Raw genomic sequence first — 24,101 nt, forward strand, 5'->3', positions numbered from 1 at the left:
ATTGCAGGGAGTCATGCGGAAGTTAGCTGTGCCGCATCAGACATGCGGCACAACTTAGATCAAATAAGGCTCATAAAGTATGTTCTTAATATTTTATTGGTTTCATGGGACAGTTTTATTTCTGGGGGTAAAGCATTCCAAACATTGGCTCCTAAAAACTGCACCAATCTTTCACTGTAGATGTTATTATTCGGTGGCAGATTAAGGAAACTATTTACAAATATTCATGTAGATAGAATCATTTTAGAATATTGCGGTAGCGCTCTCTTCAAGGTAACGATGCTGCAAATAGATATATCTAAGGCTTTCGACATGGTACCACATAGTGTTCTCTTTTTGTTAATCAATTATGTAGGACTTGGTTCCGTCATTTGTGGAGGCATCAAAATGGCATATCAAAGCGGATGTACCAATTTAAGGGTTGAAGGTGAACTTTCACCACGCGTACAAGTACTTACTTCCGGTCGACAGGGTTTTCCGTTAAGTCCTTTACTTTTTGCTTTACTTTTTGGAGCCGCCCTGCAGAAAAACAGTTAATAGTACAGAAATAAGGGGGTTTAATATATAGTCGTCTGAAGTGCGTGTTTTAGCTTATGTCGGTGACGTTGCCCTATTTGCTGTACTTAGGGAGAGTCGTAGCTCGTTATTAAGAATTACGAAATGTTTTGCGAGAAAGGCGGCAGTTAAAATAATAAGCAAAGGGCACTGGTATCTGGCATGGTCATTGGAATGCAACGCCCGATGTTTTTTGAAAATATCCAGTGGCTCACGACACCTAGCAATTACCTGGCGGTACGTTTGGATGGTTGGCCCGAGAACGAGTCACGTTGGCTCGAAAAAAAAAAACCGATGAAATGCATGCGATGGCCGAAGCATGGAGTGGGCCGTGAATTGTCCACTTTTTTTTTTTTCACTGGAAAATTATCTATCTTCCGCAGGCACTACGTTGTACGCGTAAGTAACTCGCCGTGGTTACTTAGTGGCTGTGGTGTTGGGCTGCTAAGCATGAGGTCGCGGTATCGAATCCCGGTCGCGGCGGTAGCATTTCGATGGGGGCGAAATGCGAAAACGCCCGTTGCACTTAGATTGTGGCGCACGTTAAAGAAACCCAGGGGGTCAAAATTTCCGGAGTCCCTCACTACGGTGTGCCTCATAATCAGAAAGAAGTTTTGGTACGTAAAACCCCATTGTTTAATTATTTTAGTACGCATAAGTACACTAAGAAATTTCACCGAATCTCTGCCACGTTTGTATGGGTTTTGACGTAGGAGCGAACATCAAGAACAAATTTGCTTCATCGAGTAAACCAAGGTGGTCTGTCATTGTGTCTCTTGTTTCTACAGAAAGTTGTATCCCGTTTCACATTGATAAGAGATGAAAGACACCCTTTTCTGTGCTTTTTTTTCTCAAACCATGTTAAGCGTTTCCATGCCTGATTTTTTTTTCTTCAGTCATGGGCCCTCGTCACACAATGTTACGGTATTTGCGCGAATATTTGAGGTCCTATCGCTTCCTTCGGGCAAGATTATTATTTGAGTGCATCTGCTATGGAAAAAGGAAGCGTCTTAAGAAGGATCTTAATAATAGTGTGTTCCTTGTACCGTTCTATCAGTTAATGTTTCAAGAAGGGCCTCGGCCAGACGTACATAAAGAGGTTAAAAATATGGGGATACCGGCGAACGTTAAAACATCTTTCTTCAAGCTTCACACGAGGACCTTGCCTGTTAAAACGTGGTTAGAAGAAAGAGGGATTCATGCGTCATGGGGAAACAGATGCTTTCTGTGCAATAAAGCTTAAATGATCGAACATGTTTTCATTGATTGTAATAATGCCATATTTTGCGGGATATATTACAGAGAACTTTAAATCCAGAAAGAACACAGGGAAGGCGGCAGATGGAAATTCAGGACGATGAGCAAAACGAGAACATGGTGAAAGCAGGAGCTGCTTTCACTTTGTTCTCGTTTTGCTCATCGTCATAGAACATCAAGGATAGATCTACCCGTCAATCCACACAGCATTCGTTTCTTTTTTACCGCCTGAACGCGATTTTGAACAGATGGACATTATCTTTTTTACTCGGGCTGCGCGCAGTCTGGCGTAGTCTGTTAGCATATAGACACTGTCGTGTTAAAGGCCGATCCACCTATGAACATTTTGTAAATGGTTGTGAAAGTACGTGATATGTGTACAAGACGGTTGGCTGTGATGAAGATGTGGTGTCAATGTTGGACACTTTAACACATATAAAACGAGTGTGATCTGTGCGTCACAAACTCCTTTGAGGCTTGTAGCGAAGCTGGAAACAGAGAAAAGAAAAGGCCACTGTGACGTCGGGGAAGAGTGCTTCTCTCGCATCCAGAAGTCCCGGGTTCGATTCGCACCCAGACAGAAATTTAGGTACTTTTCTTTTCGAATTAGGGCATCAATTTACAAATCAATGTGGACAAGTGGCTCTCCGCTATCAAGAGCCCCGATGCCGGGGCGCAACTATGGGCTGTCCAGAGGGCCCACGATGCGGCGGTCGGGCAAGGCCTGACTGTCCCAACGTGGGAGCGGCCCGCAGCGCGCTGAGTCGCGTACCTCAGGACCTTATTAAAGTTTTGCATCCATCCATCAATTTGCTTTGTTTAGAGAAACCCGTCTGACAAGTCTGACCTCGATGCGAGCGTGCTCTGACGTGTTGTTACTATTCGCGCCGTCGGCCATTTTGGTACCATCTTTCGGTCACACCACCGAAGACAAGGCCGGATTTTTCGCGTAATGGGGCATATAATGCTTATGCATTCAAAACTATTTCATTTGATTTCCGTCTCGCTGTCTTCGCTGACGTGCTCACCACCGCACACCCAGCAGGGTATGCGGTGGTGAGCATTTTATATATGGCAGCAAAATCGATTAAGGGACAAGACGACCACGCCTCATCGCTTTCTGTTTCGCGCTTACATACACGTAAAAAAAAAAACAGCCCGACAGTACCCTTCTCCCGATGAACGGCGGCGTTATTGCGATCGTAAGCAGTGCAGCGACGCACCGCATTGCCACGTTCTTCTTTACATTTTTCTGTTACCAACACTGCATTGACGTGTCTGTAGACCAGCGGTCCCTCCTCAATGCACGCTGTGGTTCCTTTCCCTTCGCTGCACTTCTGTCTCCCCACTCGGCTGCCATTGATGCCGATTTTTTTTTTCGCTTTCCAGTAGCAGACTCCCTAAATTTTCAGTCATCGACTTCTTCACTGCTTGCCTCTTATTCTACTCGTCTATCCGAACGCATATTCAGTGGCACATGACAAGTTTCGTGTATTGAGCGACCCAAGGTGTCACGAAAGAAGTTAGATACTGACACGCGTCATACATACCACAGAGTGGATGAAGCTCCGAAAGAATGCTGATGACAATAAAATTTGTCACGTGACTTACCAGACAACGGTGTGGTTAGAGCTCCCATTACAGTCTCTGACCTCAGGACCTCCTCCTCTATAACATTCCCCTTTACTGTATCTTGTCTATAAATAATAAAACCTCAATAAAGAAAAAAAAAAACGGGTCATCCGCTTCGCTCACGGCGCGCACGTTTGTGGACGCGACTTATTTTGGCCATTACTGCGCAGCGGTTGCAAGGAATAGACAACGAACGTTAAGCTTTGAGTAAATTGAACATTCTACTTTGCCAAAGTAAACCCGTTTCACTTCTGAGCAAAATTTATTGCTTCAGACGGACCGCTTTGGTGAAGGCACTACCGTGTTTGACGAGATGTTTGAAGTGGGGCATTTCAGTAGTAATTTCGAAAGATGTTTTTTTCCTTGTTGCAATGCTTGTGGCCAATAATTAACCACTGCATGTAATTCGAGCGGGTGACTCAATATTTTTAATATAGAAACGTAGCCCGACTGATTGTACATTAAATGAATATTTAATTACGATGTAATTATGGTGGCTCTCTATAAAATGTACAGAGTCATTCTCATCCCACCTTGATTTGCTTTCTACGGATTCTCCCGCACCTTGGCTTAAAACTATGTAAATTTCATACATTTATCGACAGTCGAACGTAATTTGTGACTGAAGGGGTTATGCTGGCTCCCTGATTGGCCCAGCTTTATATACATTATTTCCGGAATCAACACACTTTATACTGTTTTAATGTCTGGCGTTATTCGGCCAAATTATATGGTGAGAAACCGGCCAGAATGAACGTGTCAAATCCTGAGACGGAAGGCAAAGAAATGTCAGTTTAATAAAGTAATTATGCGCTTGAAGGCGTATATTTGTTGCAGTGAAATATTCAGCTGGCCTTTGTTTTTTTTTCCTGTGGGAAATTTCGTAGGACAGAGCTGATCATTGCCGCGTTTGCAAGGGTAGTGCAGAAAGATTGCCACAAAGAAGGTAACTAATAAATACGTTTTATTGCTAGAGCCCTGTTAGCCAACCAACCTTTACTTCGCCTCTGTCTGTGTGTAACCTCTTCATACGTACATTGTCTTGTCTTGTATTCTCAACAGTGGCGCGTACCCACTATGGTGGATTGGCCGAGAAGCAGGCGGTTTTCCGCATGCTTAGAAGCAACGCGAAACTATATTTGAACAGTGGAGCGTGGGACGATAGAACTGTAGTTTAGAAGTGTAATGAAAAATTGCTAGGAATTTTGATACAATAAGTGAACGTGAAGAAACCAAATAATAGAAATTAGTGATAATTCTTTAGAAATTAAGAAAGGTACTCTTTTTGTCTCTATAATAAAATTGTAAACCGCAAGAAAAGCAGCTGTGTGAATGGAAAAAAAAAAAAAGGAAAGAATGGTTGGCGAGGTTAGCGATAGCCCAAGTTTGGTGAATAAGTATTCTAATAGCTTTCCTTGCCTTAGAAAGCGGCGGCACTAGAGAAAATAATGTTCGATAGCTTCAGGTGCACATTGTTTCACGCACCTCTCGCTCGCACAGCCTCTTATGCTTCTTCTTCTTTTCACACATACGCCCGCAGTACCTTTGCGATGTTGAAGCATTCTCTTCGCTTAGGTTGTGTAGAGCGTGTAAGTCTTCGGCCCGCCTAAAGTGCCTTTGCACGGTATGAGCCACGGAGATAAATGTGGGCGTCCAGGCTTGCCTATACTTCCCTCCGCTCGGCTGTTTCCTCCTCCTCGGCTCAGCTGTATAAGGCGGAGCGCACGATTTACCCTCGCGTACCCTTCGTGCAAGTGCGAAGGCCATTTGCGGCTTCTTGCGCAGGCACAGGCAGCCAAAGCACGGCAGATAAAAGCGTCAAGAGCAGTCCCTAGCCTTCCCTGAATAAGGCGAGGGGGACGCGCCGTGTCACCCCGCTCCCCGAAGTCTTTCACTCGCAGGCCACACGACATACCACGATTGCGTGGAAAACAACGACCAGGACAGCGATGTCGCGGAAAAGGGGGAACGTGTAGGGACGGCTGGTTGGAACAGAACACGAGGATCACCGCAGGGCACGAATCGCAAAAGCGAATGGGGAAGACCGTGTCCTGTCACGCCGGCGCATCGCCGTCACGCGCCGGCGAACGGGGTGTATTTCGCGGAACGAGAACGGGTGCGGCCACGCCCTCCTGTCTCTTCGTCATCGTCGTTGCCTGACGGGAGACAAGGTGGGAACGAGAGTAGAGAGAGAGAGAGAGAGAGGGGGGGGGGGTCTCTGATGCCACAGCCGGCGTCGATCGCGGACTCGTTTAATGTGACTGGCTAGACTAACTGTGCGCGATAGGGCCTCCGTGATCACTATACTACTAAAGTTTATAGAAGGTCGTTCGGTGGAGAGGGAAGGTGCTTTCGCGATAACATTGTGATTCTTTTTACGTATATCAAGGCCCACCTAATTGGCAGTGCGCCTTGGAACGAAAATTGCTTGCTCGCTCTTAATATTGCGTGCATGTTGGTCGTCTTTGGGTGCGTAACCTCGCGTGTTTCGTTCCACTGATTACGCGCCTACGTTATGTATACTTGGAAGCAATGTACTGTACAGACTGCATCAAAAGTTTTCGTACCGGTGAATCTGTGAAGAGCTGAATATGTCCGCAGGCTACGAACGCAGCCTGATGTCGTAGCCAGCGCGTGAAATGCGCGCCACGAACGCCAACTACCGAATAGGATTACTCTCGGAAAGGCGCCGGTGGAAAAGGGGGGGGGGGGGGGCATCGGGGCAAGCCTATGAATATGTTAAATATCCCCGCAACAGCCTAAAGTTTCCATCTTTCTTTCATTTCAGCAAATGATTTAAATGTGGTCTCCTAAGCATAAGACAAGTGCCACCAAATATCGATATCGAGAAAAGATATAGTAAACGCGACATTTTGGGGATTTTACGGCCGGAAACCGAAATCTGATTATGCGGCATGCCGTCGTCGACGCCTCCGAAATATTTTCGACCACCTGGGGTTCTTTAACGTGCATTAAATGCACGGCAGGCGAGTGTTTCTCGCATTCCACCTACACGGCAATAGGGCCGCCGCCACTGGGATCGAATCCGCGACCTGGATCTGTGCATGCAGCACAGAGCGGCACATAAAGGAACAATAAGTGAGACGATCAGGCACGAGCATTGGAAGCGTATACGTATGCGCATCTACAGACTGACTACGGATAGATAGATAGATAGATAGATAGATAGATAGATAGATAGATAGATAGATAGATAGATAGATAGATAGATAGATAGATAGATAGATAGATAGATAGATAGATAGATAGATAGATAGATAGATAGATAGATAGATAGATAGATAGATAGATAGATAGATAGATAGATAGATAGATAGATAGATAGATAGATAGATAGATAGATAGATAGATAGATAGATAGATAGATAGATAGATAGATAGATAGATAGATAGATAGATAGATAGATAGATAGATAGATAGATAGATAGATAGATACCTGAATATTGCTGTCATAGCAATACCTCTCTGAAGCCCAAAATATGTTTTGAAAAGGTGAACTAGACACCGGTCATTAACATCAATGTAAAGTACGCATTCGAATTCTATCAGTAATTAAAACCCGTACAGTGAGAGAAGAAATCACATCGACACAGTGGTGTCAGCGGATGCTGCACAGCGAAGTGCTGGCGGACCAACTCAGGGCTGTCCAGAGGGCCCGTGTGACGGCAGAGGGGGTCGGCCTCTTTGTACCGACGTAAGAGCGGCCCGCATCAGTCCCAGACTGATCCCTCAGGACCTAATTAAAGTTATTCATGCCAAACTACACCATACGGAAAGAAGGCCGCCGGTTGAGAGTGGCTAAGGTTGTCATTAAAGCGATGTAATTGTCATTAAAATATGGTTGTCATTAAAGCTACATTGAATTCGGAAGCTATATGTACATAAATTGTTTTATACGACAATTAAGTCAAAAGTTGCAAACATCTTCCCTCTATACAACTCAAGTATCAGCCAAAAGGGCAGGCGCCATTTGCTTTTGGAGACAGTACTGCCCAGTTATCTCTCTAATGCGTCCCTCACACTTTAGCAGCTGCTTCAGCATAAACTTTCCTTAATGTGATAGTTCTCCAGGGGGGCACAAAATTTCTCTAAAACATACAACAGTATTAAGACGTAAGTCTTCAGTAACACTTCGATAATAACATCCCACACATGAAAGCCGTATTTTAAAATAAAAGCAAGCAAGATTAAATCGAATTGTGAAGCAAATTTCCGTCTAGGAGGCCTAATTTCTACAGGCCCGTATTTAGGAAAACGTCCTTACGCAAGGATTGTTCGTAAGAGCAAATGCCAGCCGATCCTGGTGCTGGACATATTAATTAGCGAAAGCGGCCGGCCAACGGCGAAGGCCACTTACGAAAGAAAAGCTTTCCGTGTTGGACCCCGTATAAGCTCACGTAACGCATACAACGTGTTATGAAACATGCCGATAGCGCTAAGGATGGCAAAAGCATAAACATAGAATGCAGGTGACGGGCACTGCAGCTCGTCCCCACATCTTGGTCTTCCTTAGAGCCGCGTTAAGTTTTCATAAGGCCACTGACAAACTACATAACCCTGCTTTCTAGATTACTAGCATACGTGTGCTTCCCTGCGTTTGTTGGTTAGTGTCCGTGCTGGTATTTTGTAAGTGTGCACGTGCGTGTGTCTTTGCACGAGCGCGCGCACTCTTTAGCACCCTGAAATTATTCCCTTTACGCAAGATCGCCCAGCGCCAGAAACAAACACGCACGTGAGAAAATACAAACGCCCATCGCTCATGTTCCCCCTCCGCTCTCTTTGTCGCCGCTCAGTTCTATTGCATAACGACGTTCAGCCAACTTGCCTGCATCTTCATCACCCGGCGTGCAATCTTAGTTTGCCAAGCCCACGCATTCACGAAGGGTATATACGTCTAGGCTCAGTGGAACACAAAAAGAAAGCTGCCTGCCAGGCGTCCTCGGCTTCTCGCAGTGCTCTTGCCCTCGTCCGGCAACCTCCCCCTTCTCTTCTTCCTCCTCCCCCGCCCCACGTCTCCCTCTCACCCAACCGAGAGGCGCGTTAGGAGAGAACAAAGACGGTGTCCGTACCGAGCAAACGACGCAACGTAGACGAATCAACAAAAGGCAATCGCGATAGAACGCGCGAATGAGCGGGTAAGGAAAGTCGTCGAGCGCTTCCAGGGACAGAGCGTGGTTATGAAATATGCGTCGGCCCCGCGGCGCGACGGCGGCGAGCGCAAGCTGGCGGCGAAACGCCGAGTTATTTATGCGTTCGCGGCGAAGCTGCGGCTGGCGCGTGTTCCACTGCGCCGCTGTTTTCCTTTTCTTCTTTTTTTTTTCCGGTGATACGTCGGCGTAGCTGTGCGCAGCGCTGCGGAAAACCCGGGACGCCGTGCCGGAACCCCGAGCGCGCGGTGTCCTTGGGTAGGCGCGTCAAGATAGTTACCTAAACTAAGTCTAAATATTCCTTTCAACTGGCGCGGAAGTTGGAATGGGCGGGAAACGACGCCGCGAGAAGAAACTAATTTCCGTCCCGCGAAACATACTCATGGACAGTCACTGCCTGCTCATTCCACGCGCATTTGCAGAAGCTGCGAGGATAGAGAAAGCAATCATCCTACCTGTGCGTCAATGTATTCCTTGAAAATTACATCTGCATAATCAACACCAGCTATGAAAACGATCATTGCATACTAATGTAGGCTGTGAAGTAAAACTCGAGAACGATTCGCATGGTTTTGCAGAACTGGAAAGCATATGCAAAGGCACGTTATAGTTTCTCAGGCCGTCAAGCAAACAGAAACGTACATGTAATCTGTTCATTTTTTTTTTATGGATGTGTGTATCAAAAGCGAAAGCCTCAGCGCCCGATTTGGCCTTCGTCGGAGGCATCGTCGATGAACTGGAGTTTGTTATGGAACACGGCAGCGCACTTCGAAAGAATGACGTAACGCAGAATTAACAAACACGAGCGCTCTTCCTTCTGTGTTACGTTGCTGCTTCGAAGTGCGCTGACATATTCGATCATGACTTACTAGCCAGCCCACCAGTACGTCTTAATCATGGAATTTTTCATACTCCGGCCGGACGAAGCCTTGGAAGCATTATCACTCTAGTGGCGTGTCTCTGTTAAGCGGCCCTTCGCAAGGTCGGACCGTGACAAGCAGACAATTGAGCTCGGTGCGTAGATAACGCGCAGAATGATCGCTTTTGCAAAGTATTACACCAGTTGGCATAGAAAAAACAGGCGGAAGTTCCAACATGGACTCACGCGCCCTTTTTGAAGGAGCACTTCCCAGGCCAGGAGCAGCATAGACAGTCGTATCAGTAGCATTGGTTTTCCTTCACAAGATGTCACCGTGAGCAGGAGTTTCACAATTTCAGATGTAAGTAGCTTCCTGTCTCACCCCTCTAGGAGCATATTACATATATATATATATATATATATATATATATATATATATATATATATATATATATATATATATATATATATATATATATATATATATACCTCAACGAGCGGGCTCGTCGCGCCACCCCGTGGCGGTCGCGGCATCTACGTTACGCAGCAGCCGCGCCTGCATGCATTTGTAGTGCGTTTGCTACGCGCGATTGCGCGCTCGCGCTCATGTGCTCCAGTCTGGACGTGCTACTTGGTGAGGACAGGCTTCGTCCTGCACCAGCTTGATCGACGCATAGTAGCCACGCCGTAATTGTGCATTTAGAAGCGCTTTCAACGGGTCAATTAGTGGCGATGTCCCTCAAGCCGTCTAACCAGGAGCGGCCACGAGTGAGCGCGCGCTGCGTGCAAGCGTGCGTTGTCGTCTGACCTTAGGTTTCGCGCTGTTCCAGCCGAGTTCAGAGTTCGCAAGTAACCGAAATTAGCGAGACCCGACGGCTACGAGGCCGATAAGCAGTGTGGTCAAAGTTTAACTGAGGTTTTTAGCGCACGAAAAGGGACGAAAGACAGTGGCGAAACGAGGACACAGCGCTAACTTCCAACAATGGTTTTATTCCACAAGGCGGTAGACACATATATATAAAACATCTATAGACACATGGAATAAAACCATTGTTGGAAGTTAGCGCTGTGTCCTCGTTTCGCCACTGTCTTTCGTCCCTTTTTGTGCGCTAAAAACCTCAGTTATGGAATACCAACACGCCCTAACCTACGCTCTTTCAAGTCAAAGTTTAGCTTCTGCGCGGGCGGTTAGAGCTGAGCGTGAGCAGACGTGAGTCTGCGTCTTCCGAAAGTACGTAGTTCTTTTCGAAATTCGAAACGCGGATTTTTGGTTTATTTCAGCATGTTGAGTCACGTTGCCAAAGAAGATAACACGAAAGCGAAAGGTAAGAGTAAATTTGGAACAACGAACGGTAACCAATGAAATATACGTCATGAAAATGCAACAAGCGATCGCTTGATAAATGAGTGATGCGTGAATGCTGCATGTGAGGACTTGTTCCATGTGATGATGTCGACATCACCACACACAGCCTCAGCACACTTCAGAAGCGAGTCTTCTTGGTACCGAGTATGGGGGGCAAGCGGAGTCGTTGTTGGAAGTGCGATTTAATTGTTTACAAAAAAAAAAAACATCTGTCGTGTATGTCCACTCAACAAACAAGTATACGTATGTTGTTCATAAAGCAGGAGTACCTTTACTACCCACGGGGGTCTTTTCTTCATTCTGTCACCAGCTCCCTTTGCATCGTGCAGGATCGCGAACTGGTTGTTTTCGTAGATAACCTCACTTCTATTCCTCGTTTTCCTATTTTTTTTTTCTGAATGTCTCTCGTTCTGGGGCTCGACCAGTTCTTTGACGTTCGTACTGAGTTAGTAAAAGAACTTCCTAGAAGAGGAGGCAGGAAGCAGCTAAGGGATATTCCTTTTGAATATTTGTGCGATGAAAGTTTTCACGTAATATAGGCCGTTGCCGTGTTCAATATCTGATCATCATGGCAAGAATATATAACGCAAGACTAATCGGTGCTACCTACACTTCCCATCAGTTATGCTTCTACAGCACTTACTTAACAGTAAAAAATGGCGAATGCCGCGCGCGTTCAATGAGTTCAATGGCATAAAAGAAAAGAAATAACGCGGTAACGTCCATTCGTATCTTCAGCGCATTGCCCCCACTTTTTCTTTACAACATGCCGTAGCCAGAAGCTTAAATGTTTCCGCACATGTAAGGGACACTCAATGACTCACGGTCACTTTCTGTCTGACTCCGCGAATGATACTTTGAAAAAAATTCAAAAATAAAGAAAAAATTACCGATGTACTGCCTGTATTAGCGCTATTTGTGCCAACGCGTGAACGAGGCCTGTTCCGCATGCAAAACGTCGTGAAGAGTACTTGATAGTTCTTGAAATACACTCACCCGTTACGGAGACACAGTTGTATTGCTTGGAAGACCGTCCTATCCGTTTCGACTTGTGGCCGACGCACTCAAGTACCTCGAATGGTGCCGTAAGGAAGCTGGAAAGTGCAGTAAAGACATAAGTTAGATCTCGGTCGAACTCACCATCGAGTTCGATCAACACTGAGCTAAAGCTTCTTCCTAAAACGCACTTGGAAGGCGCTACAACGTAAAACTATTCCAATATGTTTTTATTCCAATTTCCTCACGTCAAACTTGCGTAACCGCCGACGCAAGCCTCGGGTGCTGACCCGCGGCGTTGTCTGAACAGCCGAATGAAACGCTCTCCTTGTTTGTAGTAGGTCACCTTTGTTTGCTTTAAGAACGAATACCATTACCTAGGCTGAGCAGTTTTTCTTTTCTAATTAGTTGAAAGGAGTCGAGGTGCACGCTCAAGTGGCGAGGGCCTCGACGGGGCCGAGCCACTACCCTGAAAATCGATAAGCAGATGAAGAGGGTTGTGCCGGCGTCTGCGATTGGTGCTCTTTGCCGTTAACTAGCTTGCAGTGGCTGGTCAAAAATAGCGGCAGCGTGCAACGGAAGCTTAGCAAAGCCGCTAAAGCGCATCCTCAGCAAAGAGTTGGCAGAGCGATGTCGTATATGTGTCGAAAGGGCTCAAAAATATTATATTGCCCCGCGAAAGGGTTTATTGTGCGCAAATAAATCCATGCTCTCCGGCAGGTGAGACTAGCCAGTGCTCGGACGATCAGCGGGCAGTAACCTTCTTTTTCGGAACGGAGTCCCACTCCGGCTCATCAGAAAAAAAAAGTTTTGTTCGGCATATTAATTGATACTTAACGCGCACACGTCACACTGACGCGGTGAGTTTTCGCGTGTTTCTGACGCCGCCCGCTTCACAGACAGGCGAAGTGGGCGCAGTATGAAAACTTTTAACCCATAACAGAAGGCTATATTAGCAAAAAATCGTCGAATCAGAAATAACAGTATTTCTTTTGCTCGGCCTAATCGTGCGCAATCAGTGTGTACGCTTCATATCAGATGGAAAGCTATCATGGTTTTCGTGACTTCGCGTGACAGACAGGCGAAGTCGGGAGTGACCCAAAAATTTGTTGACCAATCGTGAAGGGCTTACTGCAGAATTGTAATAGAAAAAGTTTGGAACAGCTTTAAGTTACAGCGCCCCAATTTTATCTCAAATGACGCGCGCAACCACAGTGTCTTGGTTCGCGGTGTCACCAAGCAAAATAAAAGCTCGTCATTGAATGTTCAAAACAACAGCACTATCAAGACACTGAACGCAGATTCTGCTGCCTAAGAAACGAAGGGAGCTGCTTCGGAGGCAGCGCAGTGTGTGTGACGTCACACGGACGTCATCACACTTAATTGCCCCAACGAAAGCGAAGAGCTCCGAGCTCTGTAAACCTGGTTGGGGTTGATCATACACCGTCGTAGAAAAATATGTGAACCGTACTAAAATGTGCCATATACGTGCATTTCTTGTCTTTCTGTTGATAGTAAGAGGCAAATATAAACTGTCATCCTTCGCTATAAGCTATGCTTCTTATTTCTAAATGTACGCTTTAAACGCAACGCTCTACACTTGTTAACTTTATAAGCTTCCTTGCGAATGAGAACACTGCATTAGTTGACAGAAAGTGCTTAGCATACGCTATTGTATACAACTGAATGTAAAGTCCACCGCGGTTCGAAACTTCTCGTGACATCTAATTTGATTTCTTTTTCGTTTTTTTCTGTCTCCCGTAATATGTGGTCATAGAATATAAACAGAGAGCTAGCTGTTCTCTACTTGACTTTTAGCTTTAAGTCTAAATCGAGAGCAATCATTTATTTTGTCCCAAAGCAATAGATACGTTTCATTTCAAAGTGCACTGTGGGGCCGAATTCACTAAGCTTTTTGTTCATAAGTGCTGCTTTTCATTGGCCGGTCGCCTTCGCTAATAAGATGCCTTACATCACTATATTTTGGCGCGAGCGCTTTTAGCGCAAGAACGTTTTATGAATACGCTGGTGTTTACCGAGTCAAAAGCACGTCAATATTATGAGGTACGCCATAGTGGGGCATTCTGTAATAATTTACGTCTTCAAACCGTCTACACATCGCGCAGATTGCGCAATAATTTCAACAATGTCCGCGTGTAAGGAGCGACACAAGCATTTAACTATTCACCACTGCCTCGCGCTATCCGTCTGTGGAACAGCCTTTAGGATAGCATTGCTTCGCTAAGAAATCAAGGCGCATTTTGCAGTAATTTGGTCAAACATTTTTGTCCACACTGGGCGTAGGGTTGAGTTAGTACACGGGCACTCATCAATCCCATCTACGTTTATGTTTTCAATACATTGGCACGCGTTACGCCATGTGTGTGTTCGCTGCTTTTTTTTTTTTTTAACGCTACACAGTGTATAACGTCTCAACGCAAAGCAGCTTGCTGCTTTTATGTAATACTTCCTGCTGTTCTTGCTGTTCTTATGCAATGCTTATCTGTTCATTCCTCCTTTCTTTTTCCTTTGTTTTCGACGTCTTTATGTACATATGCAAATTTTATCGTTTTGTGCCAATATTTGAATCCTTTATGCACCGACATATTTTTACCGATAGTATCTTATTATAAACTGTGCCGTATGTCCTCCTCACCCTATGCCTCTTCCTAGGCCTTTGAGGTCGTTCTAAATAAATAAAAAATAAATAAAAAATAATTTGGACCACCACGGGGATCTCGAACGTACACCCGATGCACGTCACAAGCTGGCGTTATTGCCGCGGCTCGCGTTTGATTCCAACACCCTCGTGCTTATAGCAGCGCAACGCGGCTATGTTCTACGAAAATGACATCAATGCAAAAGCCGAGGTTACTGCACTTTTGCAACATACGCCAGTGTGCGCGCGGCCACAACTCATCGTTGTGGAAGGCATTTCGGCCCCGTGCAAATGTCGTAACGTGATGTCTCGGTCCACTGACGGGGCTGAAATGTCTGATGTACAAGTGTGTACGGCCTCGAGCTGCGTGCGGGCGCGCTTTTGACGTTCAGCACCACTACGCAATCTCACGCTATTCCAGCGCAACTCTGAAAGAACACCGTAAGTCATACTTTTACGGGCTTCATGTACGGTTCGCTAGGCTCTGTGAATGCGCAGTTTCTACCACCGCCGTATATATATGTATATATATAAATACGAGCGTCCACCTCCGTTTGCAGGAAAAAAAAAGATAAAGAACGCACAATTTTTCACGATATAAAGATTTCCGCTCGGTCGTCGACATTTAAGAGTGCCTTTAAGCGTTATCGGGTTCGCTCGTCATATATTACGATTGAGTAGCTGCGTGCTATAGCAAGTGCGCAGATATCGTTAGAGAGTTCGTTGACACCGAAAGACCCGGATTTCCTAATACGCTCGAGCAAAGATATGCGCGGAATTGCAAAAGCAGAAAGCTGGGGAGTGAATAATTTTCGGTGTGAGAAACGAGGCAACGGAGTCATAAAGCGAACGAACCAATCTTTTTTTTTTTTTTTAAAGCAAGACAAATCTTTTCGAATATGAACACAAGCAAATCTTGTTTTCTTTTCTCTCTCTATTGAACTCCCATCTCGCATGTAACGGTAGAGTGCACTGCTAAGCGTTTTTTTTTTTTTTAACTGGTAGTTAACCTTCACCCCCTCCATTGGTAAACAGCTGTGGGACGATGCCCTCTGTGACGAGGGCACCGTCAAGGAGGCGATCCCGAGTTCCAGCTGGAACCTCGGCTCGCGGACTCCGTCATCACACACTCTGGATTCCGGCTGGCGAAACACGAACGCACGTTCCTCACTTTTTGTTTTTGTTTTTGAAGCAAACTGATTGCGTGGGATCGCTAACGTCACCCAGCGTCAGCGCTTCGTCTTGGATCACGTACCACGCAAAAACAGGCTCTTCTTCAACGTGGCAGCCTTCCCACCTATATATATATATATATATATATATATATATATATATATATATATATATATATATATATAACGACAGAACGGCTAGGCCACAGGGCTTCCTTTTATTTCAGCGGGCGAATCACCCACTATCACGGCCCCGAGTGGTGACGACGAGTGCGTTTAAATTACCTGCAGGAAACGGATTGGGCCTCTACATGGTCACCTTAGGAGCGACTATTTGCAAGTGTGAGGTCTGTGTCTGATTTATGTGATTTATTTATTTTAAGTGTCGCTACGGCGGAGCGATTGCCGGCAGCAACTGCAAGGCTAACCTCACCGGTAGCCTTCAACCACTAAACTCAACTCTTTGTACAGATGAGAAAGACCAAATACACACACCGCGCTCACACTAACTAAAGTTACTATACATGGATCCTACAGCGAGCGATATACGGTAACTCCAACACCAAAGTCTCCCGCGCGCTGAAGCGGGTAGCCCGGTCGACTGGCAAGAAACGCCGAACAAACGTTTTGAGACGCGAGACCTGAAGAATCTCAGAATCGCGGCAACGACGGTCAGAAAGAACTTCCGCGAGAGTGACACGGTAGTTTACCGGGGAGCCGTTTGTTTTGTAGTGACGTAAGGGCCTAGAAAACCCGAGAGGAACTTATCACAGAAGCCAGTGGCACGAACGGGTGTCCGGTAGCAGCAGCTCATCTTCGGCTCTAAAAGGAAACGTCGCGTGGAGGGCGGTCGTAGCGCGGCTTGCGGTCCTGTAGGCTAGCTTTCGTCCAGTCATTTCGACTCCTGAGCATCGCTCGTAAATCTATAGATAGGGCAGCTTCAGGGGCAAATTCACCCAGCCCCTCCGGAATACACCCAACCCCTCCGCATGGTCCGTCTAATATACACATGGCGCGTCTTGAAGGTGTGCTAATTGAAGCCTCGGTCGACACGGGTGCTTCGCTGTCAGTCATTAGTGCCAATTTGTGTTCTCCTTTGCGACAATTCGACTCACATTGGCTCACCCCTTTGTTGTGACAATGCCGTCCTTGTTCAGCCCTCCGGAGTTCGCACACAGCGCGTTTTCATTGAAGGCGTACGTCGCCACGCTCAGCGCCTCGTGTTGTACTCCTGCGCTCGCGAGCTCGTTTTAGGATGGTACTTCCATCCGCGTCAGCTTTGATCTCGTGCCTCCACGTGTAACTCGAATGCGAGACACTGAATGTACGTCTGAATTCGGCGCACTCAGGCTGCGTTTCGTGACGCCATTTTCGTTTCTCATACAATTAATGACCACCTCATCGAGTAACTTAGACCAAGGCTTATAATTGGGCTAATCAAATCAAATCAAGAGGGAATTTTACTACACAATAATATGAAAAGTGTCTACAAAGATATTTGGTCCCATAGCCTAAAGCGGCCAGTCACAGCGGCTATCTGTCACAGGCAAGCTTTAAAATTTTGGTGCAGCTAAAAAAAAGAAATCAAAGAAACTATATAATGAAAAGGGCGCAAACAGACAGCGAATCAAGACAGGACGAATTACCTAACGCAGATTTTGCGTTTGTGTATGTGGTGTTGTGTTCTTTATGTTTCCGTCATCACTACGTTTCAGGTATGTTGAACTCAGTGATCAGTATTCTGCTGGAGAAGGATCTCTTATGTGAAGTGAAACGTCAGCAATTCTTGCTTACCGTAATGTCGGGATTGCTGCGTGGTTAGAGTTCTCGCTGCACCCAGCATTCCCGGCCACGACGACCGCGTTATGAGGGGATAGAAATGCGAAAACACTAATGTATCGTGCTTTATGCAGGGAGAGTGTTTCACGTAACTTGAACCAAGGATTTATTAACAAGTGGTTAACCCCAGCTGGTTGAGACCAACGAAATATGGTTTGCCGTCATGTTGTGCTCCCCCAAATATTTTTTATACGCCGCTTAATTAGTAATTTACCTGAGATCAATTATTCCGAATTTTTAATGTTCCTTTTAGGGCCTGGTACGTTTAGTTCCGTTGTAGGGGTGGTGCAGAAACGACCGATCCAATACTTTGGGGCAACGTACACGCTGCATGTTTATTTTCTTGGTCATTTAAGGAAAGCCCGCGAAATAATAAATGAAACCGCGTGAGTGCTCTCATGCGCTATCCTGTTTCAGCGCTCTCAACCGTGGTTAGAAGTATCGCTTATCAGGCACGACACCGTCAAGCAAGAAGTAGGAGGAAACAGCTTTATTGAAAGGAAATGTCAGAGCTGTGCCACCGTCAAAGATGCTGACGCACTGCGAAGTCGATGCCTATAGGGCCACGACCGCTCATTTTGCCACAGTCCTTGCGCACGTCTCTTTCGCTCGAAGCATAGTTGTAAGAGAATGAACTTTAATGATAAGGATGCTCAGTGGCGTATGCACAGGTACGGGTCAATGGGGATCATAAAACAAAGAAACACAAAAAGCAAAAGAAAAACAAAAGGAAAAAAAAGACACTTCATGCTCATAGCCTGCCGGCCTCGCGCACAAACTCCCACGAGGAGTTGAAGGATGCGGCATTACCTCTGTGGCGACATGGACTACGGCACGCCCTCATGCAGTTTTGACGTCCGGCGAACCATCAGCACAGTTAAGAGTGCTGCAACACGATAGCACGGGAGCGCAGTCACGTAGTTTTATATTTCATATTTCGCGAGCTTTCTTTAGAAAGCTTTAGAAAGCATAACGAAGCGCACTTGGCCCTAAAGGGAATGTCACAAATTTTTCTTAATTTATCTTAGCTAATGAACTAATTAAGCGGAATTTAAGAAAAACTCTAAGAAGCGCCACATGATGGCAAACCACACCTTGTTCGTTTCATTCACCTGCGCTTAACCACGTTTTTTTTTTAAATCTCTGGTTCAAGTTACGTGGAACACCCTGTATAGGTTCCCGTTATATTTAACGTTAACCTATATTTAACGTGAACCTTGTCACCACTAGGTGGTGAAAAGGTTCAAACTGTCTCTCGACCAAACTGTCTCTCGTAATCTAATGTAGAGATCTACGGGATGCTAAACCGCACAAACGTCTTATTCTTGGTTAGCAAAGCTCCGTCACATCGGCGATGTCATGACCTAGACAAATCCACTTGCCGAAACACTGGCGTCGGCGACGGCGCTTCTTCAAACACCGCAGATCAATTCCAAGTGGCTGCAGGCAACCCACGTCTGCAAATGATGTGTTGTAACAAGTTTCCATTGGCTGTCGGAGTAACGCGTTCCTTCCGCAGGGATATCATGCGCCGGGACCGCGTTGAATGAAGAGAAAATGAGTGCGCCTATATATTTTGCTGGATACGCCAGACGGGGAGCACATGCCATGACGTAACACGAGGGGGGAGGCATTTGACGTCATGGAACGTTCCTTGCTGTTTGCTCTGAGAAGCTGCGCGACAAGGGCGAGAAGCACAAATCAAGCAAGGAAAGAAATCAGCAGTCCGTACAAAATGGTTGGCCGAACAAAAGAAAGAAGAAGAATGAATGAATGAAATGTTCGCTCCAAAAGAATCCTTCGCGATATCGGATTTGAATCCCCGCGAGACGCGACAAGTGCTTTAAGTGAAGCAAGACCCGTAATTCCCTGCGTATACAATGCCAAGTCGTGCTGATGCATCGAAGCGTACGCAGTTGCGAAATTTCTTGCGCGCCATTAAGTTCGGCGCGGCGACCACGCTTGTTTCGTAATGCACGTGAAAATAGCGTCTGCTTTACAGCTACTTTTGTTACTCCCGTCTCTTAACCCTTCTTTAGTAGAAAGGCGTAGTAGTCACTCACTCTACTGCTACTTGGGCGAAGGGAGTACGGACACTGCTATCGTATCACGCCACTTACATACTAAGTACTGGAACTCAGCGTTGTCCGTTGATACGCTAATAAACAAATTTAAACGAAATGTTGCGACACTCGCCATGGTGGCGTAGTGGCTTTGGCATTGCTTTGCTAAGGCCGAGGGCGCTGGGTCAAATCTCGGCCACGGCCGCTGCATTTCGATCGGGGAGAAATGAAAAAAAAAAACGCACACCGAACATTTGGTGCACAGAAGAAGAATCGACATTTGGGCGAGTTGGCAATGGTTGAACTGGTTGACGACCAAAAAGACAAACACGCAGCATGTACATCGCCACACAGAAAATTGGATCGATCGTTTCTGACCCAACGAAAAGAAATGCACCAGACCGTAAAAGGAATATTAAATACTTCGAAAAATTGATCTCAGCTAAATTACTAATTAAGCGGTATACAAAAATTATTTTGGGGAGAACCACATGGCAGCAAACCATATACCGTTATGGTTTCAGCCAGCCAGGGTTAGCCACTTGTTTATAAATCAACCAGTACCAACGCAGAACCCTAGATGGTCAACATTGCTACGGAACGCTATTTGCGATGACGAAGAAGCGAGCAATGCGTGTTATTTTCGGGAGGTCCTACGTATAAGTTACGTCGTCTGGTTCTTTTAGAACGCGAATCGCTATGTCTGTGTCTCGGCCTTCCAAAATTTGTAGCCAATATTTTATATCATGAAACTCACCTGCCTTCTCTTCAAACTCGATTTCGCATACTGGCAGTCCAAACATTTCTAAACATCTGTGCTTATCCCCAGGGACGCTCCTACTATATTCTTATTCGAGAACCAGCTGTATTCTTTGATAATCAATGGTCCAGACTGCGTTGTCCCCAGGTAGTTTTTGTGCAGAAACTATTAGAGCCATTACAAATATCAATCCGTGATGTGGTTTTTCAATATTTGCCTACTTCGACAGCAAGTGTTGAATTTGGCGATATATTTCTCAATAACGCTAAACGCCTACCTATTCGATACCTAAAAGGTTTATTAGATGACCACCTTGAAAACCTCCAAATAAATGCAATAGTAGCCACAGATGCTTCTGTCAGTGAAGAGAAGGCCGGAGTGGGCATTTTTTCGAATTCATTAAATTGATCTTTCTCTCTTCGACTACCCGACTTTACGCCAACATTTCAAGCAGAGTTGTTGGCGATCATCCTAGCTCTACGGAAACTTCCCACATCTATTTCTTCAGCCGTAATCTTAACCGACTCCTTGTCTGTTTGCTCCGCTTTATCCGTGCCCAATTCAAGTATCAGTCTCCGAGAATTTCATTCATTGGTTCCCCAACATTTACGCCTCATCCACCTGGTATGGGTGCCAGGGCACGTGGGGCTCACTTTAAACGAGTCAGCAGACGCACTAGCAGCGGCATCTCTTAAAGGCCCGGTAAGGTAAGAACTTTATTGGGTCCTGAAGGTCAACCCTAGGTTGACGCGGGCCGCTCCTACGTTGGGACTGTCAGGCCGAGCCCTTCAGCCACATCGCGGGCCTTCTGGACTGCCCGTAATTGGTCAGAGAGTGATTCGCTGTGTAGCATTTGCCGCCACCATTCTTGTTCCTTGTCACAGTCTGTGAAGGCCGCGGGGCACTGCCAAAGCATGTGGTCAAGAGTAATGATGCCATTGCACTTATTACAGTTGATTTGAGTTTTCCTCTCCGGATAGATCCTGTTAATAAAATCTGGACTGGGGTATGCTCTTGTCTGTAGCAAACGTAATGTGACCGCTTGGGCTCTGCAAAGCTTACCGTGTGGCAATGGGTATTACTTTCTGCTTAAATAATAATGCTTCGTGATTTCATTATATGTTAATAATCGATCCCTGTGTTCTCAGGGTGAAATGTAAGTTGCTCGGTCTTGAAGAGCATGGCTAGAAAGTCCTCGTGCTGCTTCATTTGCCACCTCATTGAGGTTTCTCCGAGCTCCGTCCAACACCCCCAGATGTGCAGGAAACCAGCGGATTTCAATCCTCTCACTGTTGACCTTCTCTAGTAATTTTGTTGCTATCCGTGTTACATATGCGTTGGTAAAGTTGCGTATGGCTGTTCTAGAGTCGCTGTAAATATGTGTCCACCGATTAGCCCGGATGGCTAAGGCGATTGCTACTTGTTCTGCTACTGTTGGGTCCTTGGTATAGACGGTGATGGCATCCCGTATGTTACCTTGAGTGTCTGCAACAACGGAGGTATACGCATCCTCATTTTTAACCCAGGCAGCGTCAACGAACACCGCCTGCTGCTTATGTTGAGCTATGTCTTGAAGGAGTGCCTTCGCCCTTGCCTTCCGTCTCTCGAGGTTATGTGTCGGGTGCATGTTCCTAGGGAACGGGGTCGTCTTTATTGTTTCTCGTAGTCCCTGTTGTAATTGTGTTAATAATCCTCCTTCGTTGGTGTGGTTGTTAATTTCTACTCCAATTTCTTCAAGTAGCGCCCTCCCAGGTCGTGTCCCCATTAGTCTCTCCTGGTGGGCCACCTGTTGAGCCTCAGCTATCTCCTCTAGTGAGTTATGCAGCCCTAGGCGCAATAAGCTATTATTGGCCTTGCTGATGGGAAGTCCTAGTGCAGTCTTTATAAGCCGTCTGATTAAAGCGTTTAGCTTGTTCTTATCAGCCTGTGTCCATTGTAGCATGCCAGCCACGTACGAGAAGTGGCAAAAGGCGAATGCATGTACCAATCTTATGGCACTGTCTTCTCCTAGCCCCTTATGCTTGTTGGTAACTCTACGCAGAAGCCTAATGACTTCTTCTGACTTGTTAGAAATGTGTTCTATCATCCTGCCATTAGATCCATTCCCTTGCAGGAGAAGTCCTAGCACTCTAATAGTCTCCACCTGCCTGATTGGGTCTCCATTCTTGCCGTATATGTTAATGCGGGGTCCTTCCTCTGGAATATATCCGTTCGGCTTGCGCCTACGCTTACTGCTCCGTAATACCAATAGTTCTGATTTTTTTAGCAGAGCAGTTCAGTCCCATACCCTCAAGTGTTGTTTCTACCACATAAATGCTTTCCTGTAGTTTGGTCTCTGTTTGTCCCATATTACCTTCAGCACTCCAGATTGTTACATCATCTGCATATATAGCAATGTGGATACCCTCAATCTGCGCGAGACCTCGAGCCACTTTTGACATTGCCAAATTAAATAACATGGGAGATAGGACAGACCCTTGTGGTGTCCCACGATTCCCAAGTTCCAGGGTTGCCGATTGGAGTTCGCCTAACCTGAGACAAGCAGAACGGCCACCGAGAAAGGCTTTGACTATATTGTGCAATCGCTTACCCAATCCCATCTCCGAGAGGATACCCAATATGGCCCTGTGCTTGATGCGATCAAAGGCCTTTTCTACATCTAGGCCTAGAAGAGCTCCCGTATGTAGCGGGCTAGCAAGAATAAGCTGATGTTTGATTAAAAGCATTGCCTCTTGAGTCGAAAGTCCAGGACGGAAACCGATCAGGTTATGCGGAAGAACATTTCTGTTTTCTACATACATAGTCAGTCTATTGAGTATGACATGCTCCATGGTTTTGCCCAGACATGATGTTAATGATATGGGTCTTAGGTTATTTAGACTGAGTTGCTTGCCTGGTTTGAGAATAAGAATTGTGTTAGCGATTCTCCATTCCTTCGGATAATCACCGTTCTTCCAGACTTCGTTGAAATACTCTGTTAAATATTTTATAGAATCATCGTCCAAATTTTTCAACAGCCTATTGGAAATGCCATCTGGACCGGCAGCAAATCTACTGTTGAGGTCGTACAGGGCTGCGCGAACTTCGCTTTCTGTGAACTCTTGATCCATAGGCTCACAGTCTTCCCCTGTATATTCAGGCAGGTCTGTACTATCATTGTACCTTAGATTTCCTTGGCACAGCGGATGGTGTGCAACAAGAAAATTTGAAGTTACATTTACGCGTATGCGTTGCCGAATACCAAGGCTTAATTTCTATTCGGGTAGGTCTGGTTTGGCACCTTCTAAATGTTTCTACTGCGATGAACCCGTAACTATTGATCATTTCTTTATAGAGTGTCGTAGATTCAACGTGCATAGAAAACGACTTCTAGAAGGCCCCTTCCGCCAACTTGTATTAGCCATTACGCTACCTATCATTCTGTCTCTGGGGCGTCGGCACTAGGACACTGTAATAGGAACGTATGTGATGCCATATATAATTTTGTAATGGAAACAAGCAGACTTTCATGCTAATTTTACTGTTTTATTTTCCACAACAATAAACCAAAATTATTAACGGCTAATTTTAAGAAACTATAGCATGAGAATTATTATTAACGATTAGAATTCATTTAATATCTCATTTTAATAAAAAAGTTCCTATTTAGGCAATTATACTTTTTCGACCCACTGCCACCCGATTCATATCCAATCACCGTAGTCGGTTGTGCTATATCTACAGGCACCAAGCCAAACCAAACCAAACGTTGCCTCTTGGCCAAGTGCGGTTTAT

At 45.7% G+C, this 24,101-nt stretch overlaps 1 protein-coding gene across 2 annotated transcripts in view; it reads right to left on the reverse strand.

Annotated features, from left to right (window-relative positions):
• LOC142587736 (muscarinic acetylcholine receptor DM1-like) overlaps window positions 1–24,101 on the reverse strand; it is a 198,526-nt gene that overhangs the window by 161,945 nt on the left and 12,480 nt on the right. For both annotated transcript variants that reach the window (XM_075698943.1, XM_075698942.1), the window contains exon 2: window positions 11,835–11,932. The gene's annotated coding sequence lies outside the window, so the exon portion shown is untranslated. The remainder of the gene's footprint in view (window positions 1–11,834; window positions 11,933–24,101) is intronic.

This window comes from Dermacentor variabilis, chromosome 7, assembly GCF_050947875.1.
Source record: "Dermacentor variabilis isolate Ectoservices chromosome 7, ASM5094787v1, whole genome shotgun sequence".
Lineage (NCBI taxonomy): Eukaryota > Metazoa > Arthropoda > Arachnida > Ixodida > Ixodidae > Dermacentor > Dermacentor variabilis.